Consider the following 20477-nt stretch of genomic DNA (forward strand, 5'->3'; position numbering starts at 1 on the left):
GCCAGCGCCTTCCTTCGGCGGCAGGAGATGGAGCGGTGACCTCGGGGGGGGGGATGCCCGGCGCCTTTCCGGCAGCGGGTGACCTTGGAGCGAGTCCCTAAGGAAAGAGACCTCCCGGGAGCGGCTTCCCCGAGGCCGGGGCGGTGGGAGCCGGCGGCGGGCGGGGCCGGGGCGGGCGGCGGTCGGTCCGTCCCTCCCCCCCTCCCTCCCTCCCCGCGGACTGGAGGCGGGTGCGGGCCGTGCTCCCGGCAGGCTGCGCTGTGCTCAGCGCGGTGCGGTGCAGCGCGGCGGCCGGGTGGGCATCGGCCCCTCGCAGCGCCCGGCGCGGCATGGAGACCCGGAGCGGGAGGCGGCGGGGCGCCCCGCGGAGCTGAGCCGGCCGGTGCGTACCCAGCGCGGATCGGGAGAGGGGCGCGGAGGGGCGGCGGAGAAACTTTCCTTCAGGCGAACTCAGCGCCGCGGGCCGGGCGGGGGGCACCGAGGGCTGCGGCCGCGGCTTGGGGCAAACTTCTGCTGCGGCTCAGCGGGGAGAGCAGCGGGGTCGAGTGCGGACCTCGCTTCGCGCTTCGTTCCCCCGCTCCCTACTTCATCCCCCGCTCCCGTTCCACTTTGCCCTGCAAGGTGCAGCGGCGAGCGGCTGGCCCCGGCTGGCTCCCGCCTCGCAGCGGGTTTCGGCTCTCATGGGGGAAGGAGCGGAGGTTTCATGTTTTAGTGCTTCCCTCACTGCTTTTTTAATGTTTTTTCCCCTTCTTTTGCCTGTTTTTTGGTCGCAGGGAGCGGGCGAGGGAAAGAGGGGGTGTGCGTGTCTGTCGCTGCTCTTCAGCTGCAGTTGCTCTTGGCTGAGCCTGGGGACTTGCCTGCAGCTGCTTGGGCTGGGGAGGGAGGGAGGGATGTTACCGGAGGACCTGCCTCTTCGCATTTTTATCTATGTATGTATCTACATAAGTATTTTTCCCCCCTAAATTATTGGGGGGGGGGGGGCTCGCTTTGCCTTCTCCGCTCGCATAGAGGGCTCTGGGGCAGAGGGGAGCAGCCGTGGTCCCTCCCCGGTCCCACCGCTCTTTGCCCGGGGTGGTGGCTCCGGGTCCCATGGGGCAGCAGCGGGATGTCCCCCTCCGGGTCCCACCCCCCCCCATCCCCGCCTTGCTGCCGCGGGACTGGCCCCGGAACGCCCGGAACTCGTCCCGTGTGCGAGCGCCTGTGTGTGAATGTGTTTGCGAGGTGAGGTGCGTGCCTGTGGGGGACCGGCTCCGGTGGGAAGGGGAGTTAAACGTAGCTTTCCCATCCTGGATTTAAGCTGTTAGAGGCAATAATCCAGCTTCCCCTGCCCACTTCTTGAACCCCGCTGGATTATTTACAGGAAGAAGAAAGAGAGCCGCGCTGCCCCGAGAAACGCATCAGTGGGTGTCTTTTTTCCTTCTATTTCTTTTCTTTTTGGTTATTGTTCGTGGTGGCTTCGTGCCCTTGCTTTGTTGTTGGGGAGGATTAAGGGTTGCCGAGTGTTCCTAGTCCCAGATCCAATTAAAATAAATGCAAGTAAATGGGACATAAAGAGAAGTCGGCGCGGGCATCCCGGCAGAGGCACAAAAGCATCAAGGTTGGTTAAAAGGAAGAGACTCGAGGAAATGAATGCTTTCCTTCGTACTCATTTGCTTTCCCTTTGCAGCGCTGTCAGACAGGCTTACAGAGGTGCATCATTTGATCGGCGTTTTGCGGATTCTTAACCAATCTCTGTCCAGCAGAAAGAAAGGAAGAGAAATGTCTTTCACAGGCACAGGCATTTTAATTCGTCTCTCACTTAGCAAAGGCTTTGCTTTATGAAATTGATTTGTGTTCTTAGCAAAGGAGAGGGTGAGTGGGGAGTGCAGAGCAGAACTGCTGTACCATTTCTTAGTCGCTGCACGGACTGTGTGCTGTCACTGGGGGGTTATTCCTGGTCTGGAGCAGTTGTGGGAAGGATATAAGCATTAGCTGGGAAAGCAGAACGAGGCAAAATAACCTTGATAGTTCTTGCTTCCTTTCTTCCTCCTGATATGGCTGGGGCTTATCATTTAGTTGAACAGAAAGTTAGTTGTGTTGTTTGGAAGGGACTTGGTGGTGGATGCAAGGAGAGGAGGAATAATCCCTCCGGAGCCTGAATGCTTGTCTTTGGAGAGTGTTGCTGAGAAGTTTACAGGTGTGATCTTTGTGTTCAAAACCACTGGAATCTTGTTGAGAGAGTCAGGTAGGAGCCAGTGTGTACTGCAGGGCTGGAAACGATGGATATCCCTCTGGCTGATCCTTTGGTGGTGCTAGTGTTGTAGAAAATCAGCAGGTTGTCTGTACTTGCCTTGATGCAGGAAATCACACTGTCTTTTTCTTTACTTTTGCTCCTTTCTTCTTTTTAAACTAGATTCTTAACATAGCATTTGCTGACATCATGATGACTGTGTTCTGTGCCTGTGTGTGCCAATGGCACCACGCAGGATGCTGTCCTGTTGCTGTGCTGTTGTGCAATGTGTGCGGGGCAGTGATGGGGTATAACTCCTCAACATCCCTAGGTGCTGGCTTGCTCTGTTTCTGACACAAGGGTCTGCTATTCCATCACGTTATGTTGTCATGATTCCTACCATCAAGTTTTGCTGTTGTGTCCTGATGTACTCTGATTGATGGATTCTGTCAAACACAATGAAGTGAGCAATTAGGAGAGGGTCAGGGTGTTTAGCCATTGCTTATTAGGAGCAGTTTGTAGCTGCTGTTCCACTACAGATGTATTTCTATGCTGAGTTCTCAAATGTCTTCTGACACATGCCAAATGCACTCATACCACTTGCATTTACAGTCTTTTTTTTTTTTTTTTTTTCCTTTTTTCTGAAGGACAGAAAGTTGGTTAGGATAAGGTTTGGTTTAGCATGGTGTGCCAGTGTGAAGCATCATACTTCCAGATGGAGGTTTGAGTCCCTTATAGAATGGCAGTATCTTAGATTTCTTAACTGTCTGATGAGTATTTGGTTGCCTATGTGAAGGGTTTTACGACTTCTGCCTGCAGTTCATAACACAAAAGCTGCTGGCACTGTTCAGACCTTTACAGTGCTGGCTGGAAGTCCCAAGGCAGAATGGGCAGGGAGTCAAAATTGCTGCGACAGAGGTGAAGTCCTGGCTACGCTGACTTCAGTGGGAGTTCTGCCATAGATGACAATGGGCCAAGTGCTCAGTCCAGAAGCAGTACTCCCTTCTTGTTGGTAATCCTGGTGTATGACGTGGGGAAGCTTTTGCTTTTCTGCTTTCACCCAGACTGTGTTAGCGTGGAGAAGTCTTTTAGGATGTCATGCTGCGTCTTTCACAAGCACAGCTTTCCTGGGAAGGAAATCAGGGCGGATAGGAGTGGAAATAAAACCCCAAGTGTGGACACATGCTGACTGTCTCGTTGCTCATGTCCTGAGTCATTCCCAGGAGCATGGATCAAGCACAACATTAGCTTGAGATTGCGGTGGAGGAAGCTGTCAGTAGCTGGAGCCAGTGCACCCCCCAGTCCCTGCTTCTGCATTTGCAAATTACCGGTTCAGTGACAGACGTTCAATATGTGAAGCAACAGTACAGTCATTAATTCAGCCCTCCTTAGCCTGTGCATGCTGAGTTTTCTATGGGGATGTGATCTAGTGAGCTGCTCTCAGAGACATTTCATATATCTGGCATCCAGATAAAGTTTTATGTGAAATGACAGCAACAAATGGGAAGGTTTTGATACTTGTTTTTATGACATGGAAAATGTGTGATGGAGAATATCAGAATTTGCATTTAATCAGTGCTGGTTGAAAGCTGGTCCAGGTCATGGCCGTGTAATAAAACTGGTCTTTTCAACAGGAATGATTGCCTCAGTTTATTATAGTCAGTGGCATAGAAGAGGATTTGTTAATATACAACAAAAATATTGTCTGGAATTGAGGTGTTTGGATTGTCCTGACACTCTGAATTATTATTTTTTTTGACAGTGGAAAGACTTTGGTGGCTGTAATTCCAGTGCAGGCAGATTGCTTTTACAGTGCATTCTTTTACTGTACAGTCACCCCAGGCTTTAAGGTATTTTGCTCATGTATGGTGACAAAAGGAATGAAAATAAAAACTGAAGTGGGTCTTCATGTACATCCTTCTGTCCTGTAAGAAGTTTAAATAAGGAGAATATATTAAACAGTTTTATACTTTGTTAGTGCCTCTTAGCTTATTTGCCATGAGAATTTATGCATCTAAACCAAAAAAGTCCTAATTCTCATGTAATTTAGATAAGGGCATTGGCCTCATTTTGTCCCAGTATAAAAAAATTACAGATGCTGTAACAGGTATCGAATCAGACTCTGAAGTCAGATGGTAAAATCTGGATGAGTGGATCAAGTAAGTTTTGGGCACTGTTAGTACTGTCAGGATGCAAAAGATGGCAGTGCTGTGAAGAGGGATCCAAGCAAACCCCGCTGGGCTGCTGTTCAAACCTCTGCTCTGGGATCTGCACACATTTCCAGCTTCTGGGTTTGCTTCTTGTGCAATTCAAAGACTTGATGCTAACCATTATTATAGCCTTTGCTCTGTGTGTTGTCTGGACACTAAGTACTGCATTCTGTTTAGTGCTTGGACTTGATGACCGAGTTGAGACCTGGACTAAAATATGCACCATGTTGTGGTTTGAGGGACTCACTGCGCTTAGCTTGTTCTTTTTTGATCACCTTCATATGAAAACTGCAAAATACAGAGTAATTTGGGGTGAAATTGATGGCAGTGGGGTTAGCAGCGAGGCTATCACCGATCTCAAAACCTGGTTTCACTCTTTTCTCAAAAGATTCAAGAGCAGACCTTGGTGTGAGGGATGTAGTGGTTTGTGTTGGAAAATCCCCTGTTGTCTTATTGAGCTGTTGTTGATTTTGCTGCTGTTCTTGGTGCATGAGCCTGGCTACTATAATAATTACACCTAAAAGTGTCTGTGCCTGTCCTGCCCATCATCCACAGTAAATCAAAGCATGGACCCTGCAGGCACTTACAGCAAGTTAACAGAAATGGAAAACACGTGTGGCTTTGCCTGGGACAAAGCAGTATATCTTTTTTTTTTTCTCCTGGATGATGACACTACTAATTGTACAGCTGTCAGTGCATGAGTGTAACTTCCTTTAACATCAGTGAACAGTGCCTTGATCATTCCATGCGTGCCAACGCAGCACAGCCTCTGGTGCAGGGGTGATGTCCCTCTGCTCCTGCTGATGCCATGGCTCCATCCCTTGGCTGCAGAGGTGGTTTTAGAGATGCATCAACACGTGGGGTAGCTTCTGGGCTGAAGTCCTCCTTTCTTCCCTACTGTATGAGTGCATTTATGTCTGTATCAAAAGGCATCTAGGTTAGCATCCCATCCTGTGATGTGTTGGTCTTTCCAGGCAGGTGGCCATCAAATGGCTGAGTTAGAATCATAGACTCCTAGAATAGTTAGGGTTGAAAGGACTTCAAGATCATCTAGTTCCAACCACTCACTTCTCTGTTTACTGCAGCAGGTGGGGTTTAACACAGACTGTAATAGGAGTTGGTTTTGGGCTGTTCAGAGCACTTAAAATCATGTCCTGCACTACTTCCAGCTCCTTACGTTGGTCCGGTAGAGCACCTGGAGAGCGAAAAATAGTTTCAATGACTTCCTGTAGTGCTGGTGAGAAATGGTCTGTCACCATCCCTGGAAATGCACAACACAACTTGTCTCTGCTTGCACTGTGCAAACTGGCTGTAAATAACATTTCTTCTGTGTCTTTGCAGCCTCCATAGGTTATTCCAGCTGTTGGAGGAAGCCTAGTCAGAGGAGGTAGCTGCAAGTTTAATAGTAGCTTCAGGACTTGAGTGAAATCAAAATCCAAACAATTCGATAGAAATTACATGAGCTTGAATGTTGTTAAAGGTTAAAAGTGAGCCCTCTTCAGAACAACTATTTTTACATCTTAAACTGTTCCACATCTTAAAATAAAGGAGCTGATTAATACTGCTAAATAACATTGAACATACATTTTATTTTTGCCTTCAAACCATCTGAGCACTTCTCATGACAATGCAGATTACATTTAGTGACAACTGCATACAATGACTATATAAACATCAGGTTTGCTATGAGATGTGTTGCACTGGTATCTTTTAATATTAAACATGATTACATCCCGTATTGCCTAAACAAATCACCGCACCCACAGTCTTAAGAGGATGTCTGTGTGTTCTGCTGTGGGGTGAAATTATTTGTTGACTCTTCATATTTAAATAATTAGTTAATAATTTTGAGATTTACATGTCTGAGGTTTTCTTGTTTCTTTTTGAGAGCTGGTGTTTGAAATTCATTTGCATCCTTTAAGTGGCGATTAAATAATGGCAGCTCGTGCTGCAGTCAGGTGAGTGAAGTCACTGCCTGCATGGCTGCATCTTTGTGATGTGACTGCATATGAGAGGGAGTTCCCAACTTGTGTGTGGATGCCGTGGCTTTATGGATTTTCACTACAGAGCAGTGCATATATGATGGATACACTGGCAGTCAGTAGACCCAGAGCTGAGGTTGTTTGTGGACATTGTAACTTAAACAGGGAAGTTCAGGTTAGATATAAGGAAGATGTTCTTTACTGTGAGAGTGGTCAGACACTGGACTGGGTTGCCCAGAGAAGTGGTAAATGCTCCATTCCTGGCAGTGTTCAAAGACAGGCTGGACAGAGACTTGGGTGACATAGTCGAGGGTGAGGTGTCCCTGCCTATGGCAGGGTGTTGGAACTGAATGATCTTAAGTTCCTTTCCAACCCAAACCATTCTCTGACTCTATGATAACTTTGTAGATCAGGCCTTTTGAGATATGGAGTAGTGGTGGACCTGGCAGTCTTAGGGGAACAGTTGGACTTGACCTTAAAGGCCTTTTCCAACTTAGTTGAATCTGTGATTCTGTTTTTTCTAGAGGTTTGCTGTGGTATTTTTCAGTCAAAATCCAGACATCACTCTTCACCATTAGGATCTTGAAGGGAGCCTGATTGCTGGTTTCCTTTGGAAAAGACCAGCCTTTTTATTTGTTTGTTTGTTTGTTCTTGTGTTTTGGAAAGAAAAAGTAATTTTCTGTTCCTGCTTTGCCCTTGATAGTGGGTTTCCATATTGTTGTAGTGGTCTGGACCTAAAAAAAAGCCTCTGCTACCCAGAAGAAAATGTTCCTCTGGATGGAACAACAGTAGCAGTAGTTATTACTACTGTTATTTTAAACTGAAGGTTTTCATTCAGGGCCAGGATGCAAGGAGAGTGAAAAGGCAGCTGCTACTCTGCAGCAGCCAAAAAGCCTCAAAGTTATCAGATACTGTATAGCTGGAGGGTGACATGAGGGGCAGCATGCTGGGAAAGCATCCTAGCACCTCCTGCCACTTGCCTGGAGCTGGGAGCTTGGATAATGCTGGAGTTCCTGTGAATTTTCATGGAGCAAGCTGGGTTTAAAGGCTTGTTATTGACCTTCCATGCGTGGACACAGCTGTCTCCAAATGATGTGTGAGCTTTGGATCACCTCTGGTGCATTGCTGGCCTGCCTTGCTGCCCTGCAGCAGGCTGCTGGCCCGCTTCCCTCTGCTTTGCACGGGAGCATCTGTTTGGGAGGTTCTTTACTGAGCATGGTTTGTGCAGGGAATATTTAAAGGTGCCCATAAGGCTCCTTTGGTGTGGGTTATTGCATTAGTAAAAAAGCAAAAGTTGTGATACAGATCATTAGGGCTGTAAGCAAATACTCTGTGTACTTTAGCAGCCGTATCGTGAGGTCAGGAATAGATGGTGAGGCACGTGTGGTGCTGACAGGGCTTGGAGAATTGACTCATGCCAGTATGTGATGCATCTGTTTGGCAGAGGTTTGTCTTTGGGTGGGTTCACACAGTGAGGTTCACTTGGCTTCATGCTGGGGCCCTGGTCCTCAGCTTACACAGATGCTTGGGCTCTGCTTTGGAGCAAGCCAATGGATAATACAGACAGAGCCTGAAGGGCCCTACTGGAAATTAACCCATAGGTGTTAATCCATATGTGATTCCCTATAGATTAATAGAGTATAGGGGAAAATATATATGTTAAAGCAGCAGGATGCAGAGTTCAGTTTCTTTCTCTCTGCTTCCTCAGCTGTTTCCAGAAGCTGCAGCTTGGGTCTTCCTTCCTAAAGCTGTTACCCTGTGGAGTTGTTTGGTGACAGAATGATTCTTGAGCATTAATAAATATGAGTTGGTCCACTGCTGACTTCTTCAAGTATAGGGTATGAGCGTGTGAAGGCTAAGGAGGAATTGGAAGGGGAGTGGGGAGAGGGTTTTGAGATGAGTAAGGAGTGAGTAGAGGGAGTACTTCCACATCTGGGCATGGGTTAATGAACACTGAGGAGCAAAGGATGGGAAGAGAAACAGTTGGAGGGTGCTGGTTTCTGATGGTGGTGACTGAGAAAAGGAACATGGAAGTTCTGGGGTCCTGGACTATACTAGGTACCTGTCTGGGGAATGGGGAGAAGGAGAAAGATGGATAGGCAGTTGTAGCTCTGTTAATGTTTACTTTAGCTGGTTTGGGGTTTTTTTTTAAGCTCTCTTAAATACCTGAGACTTTCAGCATGGCTAAAACAACATGGTTAATGTCTTTCTTTGGTGTTCTTAGATTGACAAGCCTAAAATGTGCTTTCAGACTTAGTTTTTCATTAGCTAACTGTATGTGCAAGCAGAAAGTGTGTCTGCACATAGATTTTGGGAGACACTGATGTATGTAGGACCCGGCTGAGACTGAAGCAGATTTGACTCTTATCAAAGTGTTGGTAACTTTAGGCATGTTTCTTCCCTTATGTTATTGGTTTGTTGTTTTATCTGTAAAAATTGTGATGATGGTGATAATAATAATAGCAATTTTACTACCTATTCCCAGAAGTTTTGACTTAGTCATGATTATGATAGGCAGAGAAAAGCTCAAGGAGTGTGTTGCAGAAATCCACATCACTTTGCTCTGTGCACATCACATCACTTGACTCTTCTGAGAGATTTCCTTTGGCTTTGTAATTTCTCGTCTTCACAAGTACTACTTAGCTAAAGTATTTATAAGACTAGTTCAGCATTCCATCACTCCTGCACATGTAACAGATCTATCACAGTCTGCTTGCAGCTTACACCCTGCAAGGGGCTGATCTGCCCAGTGTACTGGCCTGCCTCACATCTGTATCAGAGGTGTCATGGGCAAGAGGAGGGGATCTGAAGCATCCTGTAATGATCTCTTGTGCACATAATTTACCTTTTTCACTTCTGTTGCTGATCATCTAGTGTGTGCTCAGCCACAGTGAGACATCCTCAGTGCCAGCGTGGAAGAGAGCTAAGCCTTTTACATCAAAAGTAATCTGTCTCCCGATTGATGTGTTGCTGGAGTCTTAAGAGCATCATTACTCATTTGGGAAGTCCTGTTGGGTATGTCAACCCTGCCTCTTGAGGGTTGTTCACATATTGCTATCAGGATGAAAATTGCTCTCTAGAGCCAGAGGTTAGCCCTCCACTGAATCAGGAGCTTATGAACCAGAGTACATGTGGTGGATGCTGGGGACTTGCACAGGCAGCCTTGTGCAGGAGGCAGGCTGGGCAATGAGCTTGTGACAGTCACACTGTGTTCAGGGCCATTCTTCCAGGTGCCCTTCAAAGGTTGTATGGAGATGTGCACTGGCTTTAATAAGAATCATTAAGCAGAAATTATGTAGGTCATTATCCTGTGTGGAGTGGGAGTTCTTGTGCAGTGCCTGTGGACATCAAGGATTGTGGCTGTTATTGTGGTGCATCCTTACAGAGTTTAAATAATGTTGCTCTTGCGTGTTTTAAAGCTATTCATAATAGGACTTGCCACCTTCAGGGTGCACTTTATGCGTGGGCTATCTTTATTGTACTGACAGCATCGCTGTATTTGTTGCTGAAGGTTGGTCCTAGTTTGTACTGTCCTCTTGGTTAAGTAGTTCTTGGCATTCATGGAGTCGTTTTCAATCCATCTCTGCAAAGCTGAGATTAGAATCTGATTCTTTGAATTTCAGACAAAAAGAATAGTGACTTCTTGTGAGTGTTCGTTTCCCTGCCAGTAGAGGCTGGATGACTTAATCTCTGCATATATCAACACGTTGATCAAGTTTCACAGCAAAGTATCTAGGGGTAACTATAACAAATATTTAAGAATGTAAGCCTAGGTTGTAATTTAAGGCCTTGCTTGGTTATACAGTTCTGGGTATAATGGGAGTGACAGCTCAGGGCTGGATTTTAGGGCAGCTTTCTCTGCAGTAATATTCAGTTGCAGGTCTATCAAAACAGCCTTCTAAAGCCAGAGCTGCCTGTGGCATGGCATTTGATCAAATATGCCTTAATAAAATCAGTGTGAGGTTCCACGTCCAAAGGAAAAATCAAGTCTTTGAGTGTATCTATCTCCCTTTCACATACCTTTTAAGAAATCATAGGGCTGAGATCCTGTGAAAATTACAAAGTTAGGTTAATTCTGTATGTTATTCCTGAGGGAGATGTGGCTGGTTGGTTTGCTCTTTCCTCCCTTCTGTTTGGGTGATGCAATGAGCATAAGGCTGAAGCTTATCTCCTGGGTGGAGATGTGAGCAGAGCCTTTTGCAAAGTGATTACAGAGAGGCTGCTGTTTACAGAGCAGGTTTTGAAAAGGAACCATCATGCAGATGCCATGCCTTGCAAATGGAGGTACTTCAGCTGCTTATTCTAGCAGGTCAACCCCAGGTGCAGGTGAGAGGAATGGAGATCTAGATGCAGAAATGCTGTAGACTGTAATTCCCTATTGCCAGTCAGAGCCTTTCATTTGAAGTAATGCTATTTTATCACAAGCCAGACAAAAATCACAGGATTTAGCTAAAAATGCACCAGACTGTGGGTTTTAAAACTATCAGTCAATCTGTTAATTTTAAATAAAAACCATTTTCTAGCTTGCTTTCCTCTGCTGATTCTCTTTTAGTTCTGAGTGTCTCTTCCATGGCCATTCATGAGCTGACTTTGACAGTGGGTCAGCTGGGCAACAAATAGGAACGAGAAATGTGGTTTTTACCATTGTTTCCAAAACCAATAACTCTTTTGTCCCTAAGGGTTTTGACCCTGAGTGGAGCAGATTTCATTGCTGGCTGTATTGTGAATATATTAAACGTTTGGCTTTTCTGTAGTATCCAGACTTTCAAATCCAGGCAGTAGTAACTAACTCAGTAGTTAGGGAGTGAAGAAGTAAGTCTGCAACAGTTCTCCCAGGGAAGCTGCTTTACCATCCTTGGCCATGTATTGGGGTGCTTCCTATTGAAATGAGAAACTGAAGGGAAAAGTGGAAATCCTGAGGGAATATTTCCCTAATTCATTTGGAGAGAGATGTTATTACCTATCGTCTTCAGCTCTTGCATTGTACAACGCTTCAGAATGTCTGGGCGTCAAGCTTTCAATGTAAGTGTTGGGCTAGTGGGTTTGTCTCGCCTTCAGCAGTAAGTCCCAAAGCTGTATCTCTTAGGGAGAGATTAGTAACAATTCCTCATGCGTCATTTAAATGGATGGACTTGTGCTCCACATAGAATCATAGAATGGTTTGGGTTGGAAAGGATCATGTAGTTCCAACCCCATCCCATCCCATTCCATGGGCAGGGATGCTTCACACTAGACCGTGTTGCCCAAGGCTCTGTCCAGACAGGCCTTGAACACTGCCAGGGATGGAGCATTTACCACTCCTTTGAGCAGCCTGTTCCAGTGCCTCACCACCCTCACATTAAGGAACTTCTTCCTTATATCTAGTCTGAACTTCCCCTGTTTAAGTTTCAACCATGCAGTGGTACTGCAGGGACACTGATTCGGATTTTAGTAATAGAGTTCTCTACTGTATTCCCATAAAACATCTAGTACATCTTGGTAATCAGTGTGTGGGTGTTTCAGAAGATAAACCTTCAGAAGGAGAGAGCTTATAGAGAAGTTTGATAGGAATAACTGATAATGAGTCAAAATGCTGCTAAATGGCCTTGAAATGCTGCTATCTGGTAGGGTCTGGTCTTTACAGCCACCCGTTTCTAGGGGCTTGGTTGCACTTACGTGCTGGGGACACAGCTTCAGCCCACAAACACGTACTTTGTTTCACTGATAAATATCAAAAAGCTTCATGAGGAAGGACAGGATCCTTGCTCATTCTTGTTTTAGGAATGCAGGAATTGAGGCAGAGGCAGATGAACTGACTTGCTCCATGGCCACACAAGGGTTAGTGGTTGTGTGAGGTAGGGGACCCTGCTGCCTTCAGGTTTTTGATGAGCAGCAGACCATGCTCAGCAGTTCTGCCCAAGAGGAAGAAGACACTACAAGGTACTTGCATAGTTTCCTGCGGTGGGAGCTCTTTATTTAAGATATGGAGACCAGTCCTGAGGTGGGTTTGGTGGTGCTGCACACCTCTAAACTCCTTTTGTGTTGGATAAAACCCTCTTTTCTGTTTTGCCATAGGCTGATAAACCACTTTGTTCCATTTGAACCAGTATCTAATGTGCTCATCGGTTTTGTCTAGGATCAGAATGGCACAGAGATTTGTGTGAGATGGTTTGGATCCACATTCCATTGCTGCCACCATTTTTTCTGTTAATCCAGTTTGGCTGGAACCAAGAATCACCTGCATTTTCTATTGAAAACAAAGCTTTGTGATTTCAGCCTTTGGGGTTCTCTTTCTTCTTGTCATTTTATTTAATTTGCACTGTCTTGGGCTGTGCTTGTGCAGAGTGTGTATTTATATGCATAAGAGGGAGTACATACAGGAAGAGAGTAAAGAAGTCCCAGTTTGTTGCTTTGCTGCTCTCAAGTCCCTCCAGCAGTGCACGCACTGGCTACATCCTGGCTATGCATTGCATGAGCTCAGCTCAGCTCTGCACGGGTAGCAAAGTAAGTAATGCAGATGAGGATGTTGTGCATGTTGATCTAACTCAGGGTTTCCCTCCTACTTTTCCCTGTCTTGTAAGAGGCACTTAATAACAGCATAAATGTACTTAAGTGGTATTTCTCTAGAGGAAAGAGAACCAGACTTTCAGGTAGTCAATAGTCACCCATGAGCCTTCATAGAGATGCAGCATACCTGAGTCCAGGCTCTGAACTGGTGTCCCCCAGGGTCTCCTGAGCCCTTATCATCAGCAGAGCTGGAGATAAAGGAATTCCACTTATGAAGGGTCACCCCAGACGAGTAGCAGAGGCTCCATCTATGGTTAATGATAAGCACTTCCAGGTGGGATTCCTTCCTTCCTTCCCTCCCAGGTAATGCAAGGCACCTGGGGGGAGATGATTCCTGCTGCTTTTATTGACTAAAGTCAGTAGAGCTGACTAACTTAGATTAGATAGATAACTTCCAGCTGGCTAAAATCAGATGAGAAAGGTTACCCACTTACCATGTTGAGTGGGTGTCATCACCTCTGGTAGTGCCAGCACACTAGTGTCTGTTAGAAAAGGATTCTGGTGAAAGAATAGTCTTTATAGGTAAACAAATAAGTAAAAAAAATGTAGAAGAGAGAGACAGTGTCACTGCTGTCTCTAAAACAGCTTTATTTGAATTTGAAGACCCATGATGGTTAGCAGTTGCTAATGTGCTTTCCTGGAGATGTCTGCTTTTGAGAGCATGTGGGAGTTGTGTTTTGTGAACGTGGGGTTTGGATGAAAGTTGTTGACAAAGGTAAGCACACTTATCTTACTCTAGTTGGGAAACAGCAATAAGAAAGGAGAAAATAGTTGAAATTAAGAGAAAGAAAATTCTACTAATACATGTCTTTGTGGTAGGAAGTAGGTCAGTGAGCTGAGAGACCCTAGACAGACTTGCAGTTCTCACACAGTGAGGTTGGAAGAAAGATACTGAAGCAGAGGCGGTGATTTAATCAGGGGTTGGTGGTGGAAAGCAAAGGACACTGGCTATGTAGACAAAATTTCAGGAAACATCTCATATTCTGATTATGGAAATAAAGATAAAGCTGATGTCAGCCCTGCATTCCCATGCAGAGACAGACAAACCCGTTGTCTTTGGGTTTTATGGATGGAGGGACTGCAGCGCATTAATTGAGGCCATGCCAAATTACTGTATGGCACACGTGCTTGCTGACCTTAGTGTGTGGCACCATCTCTGTGTGTGTCCCACGCCACTGGATGGGTGGTGTAGGAACTGTGGGACCCCCTATGCAGGGCTGTGGTCACAGGCTGTGCACAGGGATTGAAGAGCCCTGATTTGGGACCTGCAAAAAGCCGTTAGCACCATGAGCACCAGTTCCCTCTCCCCAGTGAGCACAAGGGTAAGAGTCCAATTATTTTGCACATAATGAAGAGGGGGACTGGAATTTGGCAGGGCAAAATGGGAGCTTTCTCGTGCTTCCATTTTGTGCTGGGAGATCTCATTAGTTATGTGGTTATGAATGAAGTTCTGGCTCTTGAAAGTGCTTGAAAGGAGTCAACGGTCATCATGGTATCTGGGGATCACATAAGGTAGTGTAGAAAACAGGTTGCTGGGGGCTATGACTGTATATCTTGGCTTTTTTTGAAACATACTAGGACTAAAGGAGGAGGAGAGTTATTTATGGGTCAGAATATGGACATGCAAATACAGAATTACAATGTAGAACCAAATTTATTAGTATTATCCATACCTTTTTAGGAAGAAAAAATTCAAAGCTATATGCGTATTAATGCATATTAAATGAGGAATAAAAATAGTGATATTCCAATCTAGGAAACTTGAAACAACTGGAGGAGCTGAACTGTTACTGCACAGGGGTGGGATGCTGGTGAAATGACAGCAATAGTTGAGATAAGCATTGGTACTGATGAGCCAAGAGTGCTCTGGGGCTGACTGGTGGTTACAAAGCCGTGGGATGAGACTTTTGAGCACTCTGGGGAGCCCAGTCTGCTGTTTCAGTGGAGGCATGATGAGAAATCCCGAGTGATCCATTGTTCTGAAAATGGTTTGGAACCTTTGGAACCTTATTACTTATTTTGTTGGTTTCTTTGGTTTTGACAGAATAGGACTTTCACCCAAATGGAATAGTTTAGGAACATTTTAAAACTTACGAATGCACTTCTCAGATTTTCCAACTATTCCATTTTTTTTTTTTTTCCCCAATTCTTTAGGGGACAACGTGCAAAAGAAATAACAAAAGATGGTTGTTGCACATCAAACTTGAATGGGACACTAATAAAAAAATAAGTGGTACATGCACAGAATTAACAAGCATTCTTTGCTATTTTTTTTCTTTTTTTAGTTGTATAAATTTAACATGGAGAGGAACAGCAAGCCGTGTACTTGTTTACTTTTCACATTAATGAAGCTCTAGGTTGAAAGAAGATGAACTTATAAAAACAAAGTGCTTCATGGCATTGATTTCTCTAGACGCTAACAAGGCAGAATTTGAGTGGAGATGACAACAAAGTAATGTCTCCATGGGCTCAAATGCCACATTACAGAAAATGTCAATAAATTAACTTAGTTGTCCTGTTACTTTGCAGGCTAAGGAATTTAAATACACAGTCTCTAGAATCTTCCAGAGGCATGTCAAAACAGTGGTGCAGCACTAAAGGAGTATGACATATAAAAATCATTCCTTGGTGTATTATTTTAGAGTGGATAGTTTTGGAGAAGAAATCGGTCTTCATTTATTACACAGTTGTATGGAAGAATCAGTTGCAGGAGCAATGAAAGTCAACCCACCAAATGAGTGGGACTAAGAGACAATTCCCATCTTCTTCAAGTTACTGAAAGAATCCACAGAAGTTTTAGGATAAATTGATTCAAGTTATAAATTAAAGACATTATTAGAGGTATGGATGTGGCTCGGGTGCCTTGGGAAGGGTGTAGCAGTCTGTTTCTGCCATTGGATTTTGTCCCTGCAGCCTGTCTTATGGGGGATTTTAGAACTACCTCATTGCACCAAGCTCTCAAAATAAACTTGGTATTTTGGAGTGTCATATTTGTCTGTTGGTGGCTTTGTTGCAATAAATTTACAATAAAAAGGACACACATTTTCCTTTTCCTTTCTTCCTCTTTGTGGGTGCTTTGTGTTCAACCTGGGGTAGTAGCATGCAGCTGGAAACATCCCTCATCTTATATGGTGCCAGCTTATTTAGGCTAGGTACTCTTGCATCAGGTTGGTGGTTTTTGCCCAGCTGTAAGCATTGGAAGTATGTTTGTGCAAAAACATTGGCTTTAGGAGGCAGTGTGTAAAACAAGTAAAAAAGTGACCTAATAAAATTTCTAGTATGAGATGAAGCTGTCTGAGAGAGATTTTATCTTCACTGTAAAATCTCAGCCTAAAATTGAAAGTGGAAAATACTTGGTATGCTCATGAAAATGAAGCAAGCAAGACTGGAGACTGTAATACCATTAGTTGATAGCACAGCTCCTTACCAATATTCCACTTTAGGAGGGAGTCCTCATCAGCTCAATGCATAAAGAACAACTATATTATGTGCTTTGGTGTGGATGTTAGGTTGGTGTAGTGTGGGTATTTCTAATGCAAGCTCAGGTTGCACTTAGGGTGAAGTCTTCCTTCCTTTCTGGGACTGTTAACCTGGCTTTGCCTTTCATAGCTTTAGCAAGTCAGTGGTTAAAAAACCCTCCAAAATATATTTTGGTTAGTTTTTTTTGGTCTTGCTTTTTGTCCCGTAAAGGTATAACTGATAGCTTTCAACTTATTCAGTCATCCTTGGAATTAAATTTTCAGTACTTTTTTTAAGAGGTTGCAGGTTTTTCCCTTTGCTTTCCCTATTTTATAGAAGTCATGAAAAACCATCATGTCACATGTGCCTTTTTTGGGTTTTCTGATTTAGCATCTTCATTCTGATATATCTGCTCTAAGTTTGGAGGAAGCGGGAGGTGACTTTAGGGACACTTTTTTTTCCTGTTTCTGAGTTGGCCTCAGATTAGTACTTTTATTAACTTCTGGAATCCAGAGAGATAATGCAACTATGGGGAAGTAATATCCGTCTATAAAGAAGTGAGTAGAAAAAATATGTATCCTGCAGAAATAGAATAAATATTAGTTTACATTGCTTTCTGTATTTTGAGCTTTGAGAAGTGATAGGGTGAGCTGTTGTTGCAAGCTTCTAGCTAATCTGATTTTTCTAACGTCTGCTTTCTATTATAGTCAGGCAGACTTGCTCCACATTCAAGTTGCTAATTCTTGACACACAGGATATTTTCCTTCTCATTAAAATGTATTTATTGTTTAGTGTGAGGTGTCCCCTTCCATGGCAGGGGAGTTGGAATTAAATCATCTTAAGGTCCTCTCCAATCCTAACTATTCTGTTATTTATTTTACAGTGTGAATAGCTTGCTTACAATGCTTCTTTTGATCTTTGGTAATGTCACAGACTCGGTAAGACTGCTAGCATAAAGTGGTGTTTATCTCGTTTCAGTTTTACATCCACCGTTAATAGGACCCAAATAATATAGCCCCTTTGCAAAAGCTGGTTTAGTTTGCTAGGTCTCAATATGATGTCCAGTAAGATACAGGTATTGTTAGAGCTTGGAAGTTACTCTCTGTCTGAAGTTGGAAGGCTTCTTCACGTGTTCCTGTGATTTTATTTGCATTTATTGGGTTTTAGGGCTTTTAAGAAGTTTAGGGGGAGGGGAGGAGTAGGAAAGCTATGGCAAGAATTGTGAAGTTTTTGCAAAATGTGATATTTCTTTTTTCTAAAGCCTGAATTTGAAATATCACTATCACTTATGTTTCTAGGGCAACAACTTAATGTAATGCAGATCGGCAGCTGAAATACTTTTCCTAGCAGCTGGAGAGTGAAGTTATCAGGACCCACGATCTGTTCTGCAGCTGATACTGGGAGCTCTGTGGTTGGCAGGGGTGGTGGTTGGTCCTCCTGCTCCCCATTGTTGCTGGTGTCCTTTTGGGGAGCAGCAGGCAGCACTGAGTGTTGCCAGACTTATTCCGCAAGAGCCGTTATAATACAGAATGCTGCCAGTTCAGGGGAGTGAATAAAATCAGATTTCCTATAGCTCTGAGTCCGGAAAAAGCACCGAAAGGAGGGAGGAGGTGACAAAGTGAGCTTTCTCCAGCAACTTGGATTGCAGAGAAATGTGAAACTTTACAGTTTTCTCCCATCTCGCTCTTGAAAGTTAACACAAGAAATAGATAGGACTGGGAGACAGTTTTCTGACAGAAATCCCAGAACCTTCATTCCCAGAAGCTGAGATAGTGACAAGAAGCTGGGTGCTCAGCAGGGAGTTACCCGAGAATTCTGTTGACTGAGTTAAATGCTCCAGCAAGCAGGTGTTGGGTAAATGTTTTGATTCTTTGCAGCGTATATTTGCATATTGGAAGCTTTCTGGTACTTCTGACTCATTGTAGTTTGCCCAAGTCTTAAATTAAGCAAACCAGCAAGGCCCTTATTTTTTATGGGATCGCTGTGTAGCAGTTTCAAGACATACATGGGCTCCTCATTGCGAAGGTCTGACTTGTCCTACCCACATCTGGGGAGGTGGTGTATCTGCAGGTCCTGGATGTTAGCATCTCAGTGATAGCTGTAGGTAACATCACACATCAAACAACGTGAAGGAACTTTTAACTGCTGCTCCCTGATTGTCTCCAACCCCTAAACCCCTTTTATACCAACACCTCTTGCCCTTCCCAGCAGGACTTGGACCAAGACTAGGACTCCTATTTCTTGGCCAGGGGGAGTAGATGTGGGTATAACAGGTCAGGCTGGAGCAGCAAGCAGCTCTGGCCCTTCCAGAAGGTCCTATAAAGCATTTAAAAGGTTTGATGGAAAATGAGGCTCTCTATATATGTAGTAATATTTGTTTATACAGGTTACTTTTTTCTTCTTCATTCAAATATGCCTGGGGGAATGGGGGTGAAGGAGGAGAAAACATGTTGAGAGAGTAACACGTGGTGCCTTGGAGCATTTTTATTTTCTTGATTAAAAAAGCTTTTCCTGTGAATTTTTCAGTTTTGTCACTTCTCATTTGCTGGGATCATGAAAGATGATAATATGCTCTCTGTAACCTTCTTCAGTGTATTTTTGTCTGATACATTAATGGATTCCTTAGTACTTGAGGGAGAGCAAGTCTCAGCGTACTAGTTGCAAATCAGAAGGTGGAAGTGGTGTTATTTTTTTGTTCCCAAACTAACTCAAGGTTATGCATGTGCAAAAATAGCTTTAGGCTACAACAAATATTTTCTTCAGCAGGTCTAGCTCATTTTATTGACATATTGTTTTGTAAACTGCGGGTGACTTGCATTGTTCTCAACCAAAATAACTTGCATCAATCAACATAAGAGGGTAATTAATTTACATATATTCATTGTGGAAATGTTCCAGACTTTTTGTTACTGTGGAGTGCTAGACTTGAGAGGGGGAAAGTGCAATAACATTTGGGGTTTGTAGTTTGTTAAGTTATTCTTCACTTCTGTTTGTGCGGGAGAAAGCGTTGTAACCTTAAATTTGAGCTTGGCATAGTGTCGAATGAAAATAAAGCCAGATTTAGGAGTGAAATTGTGTTTTGTGACTGTGTTGCCCATCAGTACAACCTTAAGGAGATGAGGAGAGGTCGGCTATTGCGTGCCATAGCGAACTGTAGTCCAAAACACTTGTCAAGAACAAATGCAGGAGAGTTAACTGTTTCTTTTCTGTGTGAGAATCTGACACCAGCAGAAGAGCTATGGTAGATATGGAACCTGATGAATTTTGTCAGGGGTGTGCGTGATGCTTCACCTGTAAAGATGAATGAACACATGCACAGTGTGTTGTCTTTGAATAGCCAAGTGCTGGCTCCTGTTTGCATGAGGCAGTGGAAGGTGTTGGGACCACCTGAACTTCACTAGTCCATCACTGAATTGGAGTTAAAACAAGTTTCTAATTCTGATGAAATGCAGTGTGGTTATCGCTATGGATAGATTAACAGGAGGCAGCTTCTGGGGAAGTGAACTTGTGTCTCTGAAGGTGTAGTGTGATGCCTCTTCCTCTCCTCCTCTGCACCCTGAATATCCTGTGTGTATGACTTATCAATAGCTGCTATTTTGTCATGTTATCTCCATGGGGTAAGGGAGCAGTGAGGCAGGATGCTCAGAGCCTTCATGTAAATGGGTGCCACACACAGGCTATTCAGGCAAATCGCTTTACCCGTTACGTCATTATGAATAAAACCTCATATTTTTAAACCTGAGACAACGTAATGCAAAAAAAGCCTTTCCTCATTTTACATCATGCAATCTCTGCTCGTGTGCTTGGTCTGTTACCAACATATTATACATTGCCACTGTTACCTTAATTCCTCACTTTTAATCACCACTGAAGAGGATATCGCTGGAGGTGAGAAAGCTGCTCCTATAAGAAGGCAGATGGGATTTGCTTCACATCAGTGGGGGATATCTTTTGGGAAACAAACAAAACACTTATTTCTCACTGCTTTAATTCTTTAATGGGTTCCTGATATTTTACATGAGGAGCTGCCCATGAATGGATAGCATTTAGGCTGATGGTGTTGACCTCTCT

General features: G+C 44.2%; 1 protein-coding gene across 7 annotated transcripts in view; it reads left to right on the forward strand.

Moving 5' to 3' along the window:
- The first annotated feature begins 232 nt into the window (after positions 1-232).
- The window catches only part of FAT3 (FAT atypical cadherin 3), a 410737-nt gene continuing 390492 nt past the window's right edge, over positions 233-20477 (forward strand). For all 7 annotated transcript variants that reach the window (XM_061343747.1, XM_061343753.1, XM_061343751.1 and 4 more), the window contains exon 1: positions 233-382. The gene's annotated coding sequence lies outside the window, so the exon portion shown is untranslated. The remainder of the gene's footprint in view (positions 383-20477) is intronic.

This window comes from Neopsephotus bourkii, unplaced genomic scaffold (genome assembly GCF_033783945.1).
Source record: "Neopsephotus bourkii isolate Nb327-2 ecotype Australia unplaced genomic scaffold, CSIRO-AGI_Nbou_v1 NB_1825, whole genome shotgun sequence".
Classification (NCBI taxonomy): domain Eukaryota; kingdom Metazoa; phylum Chordata; class Aves; order Psittaciformes; family Psittacidae; genus Neopsephotus; species Neopsephotus bourkii.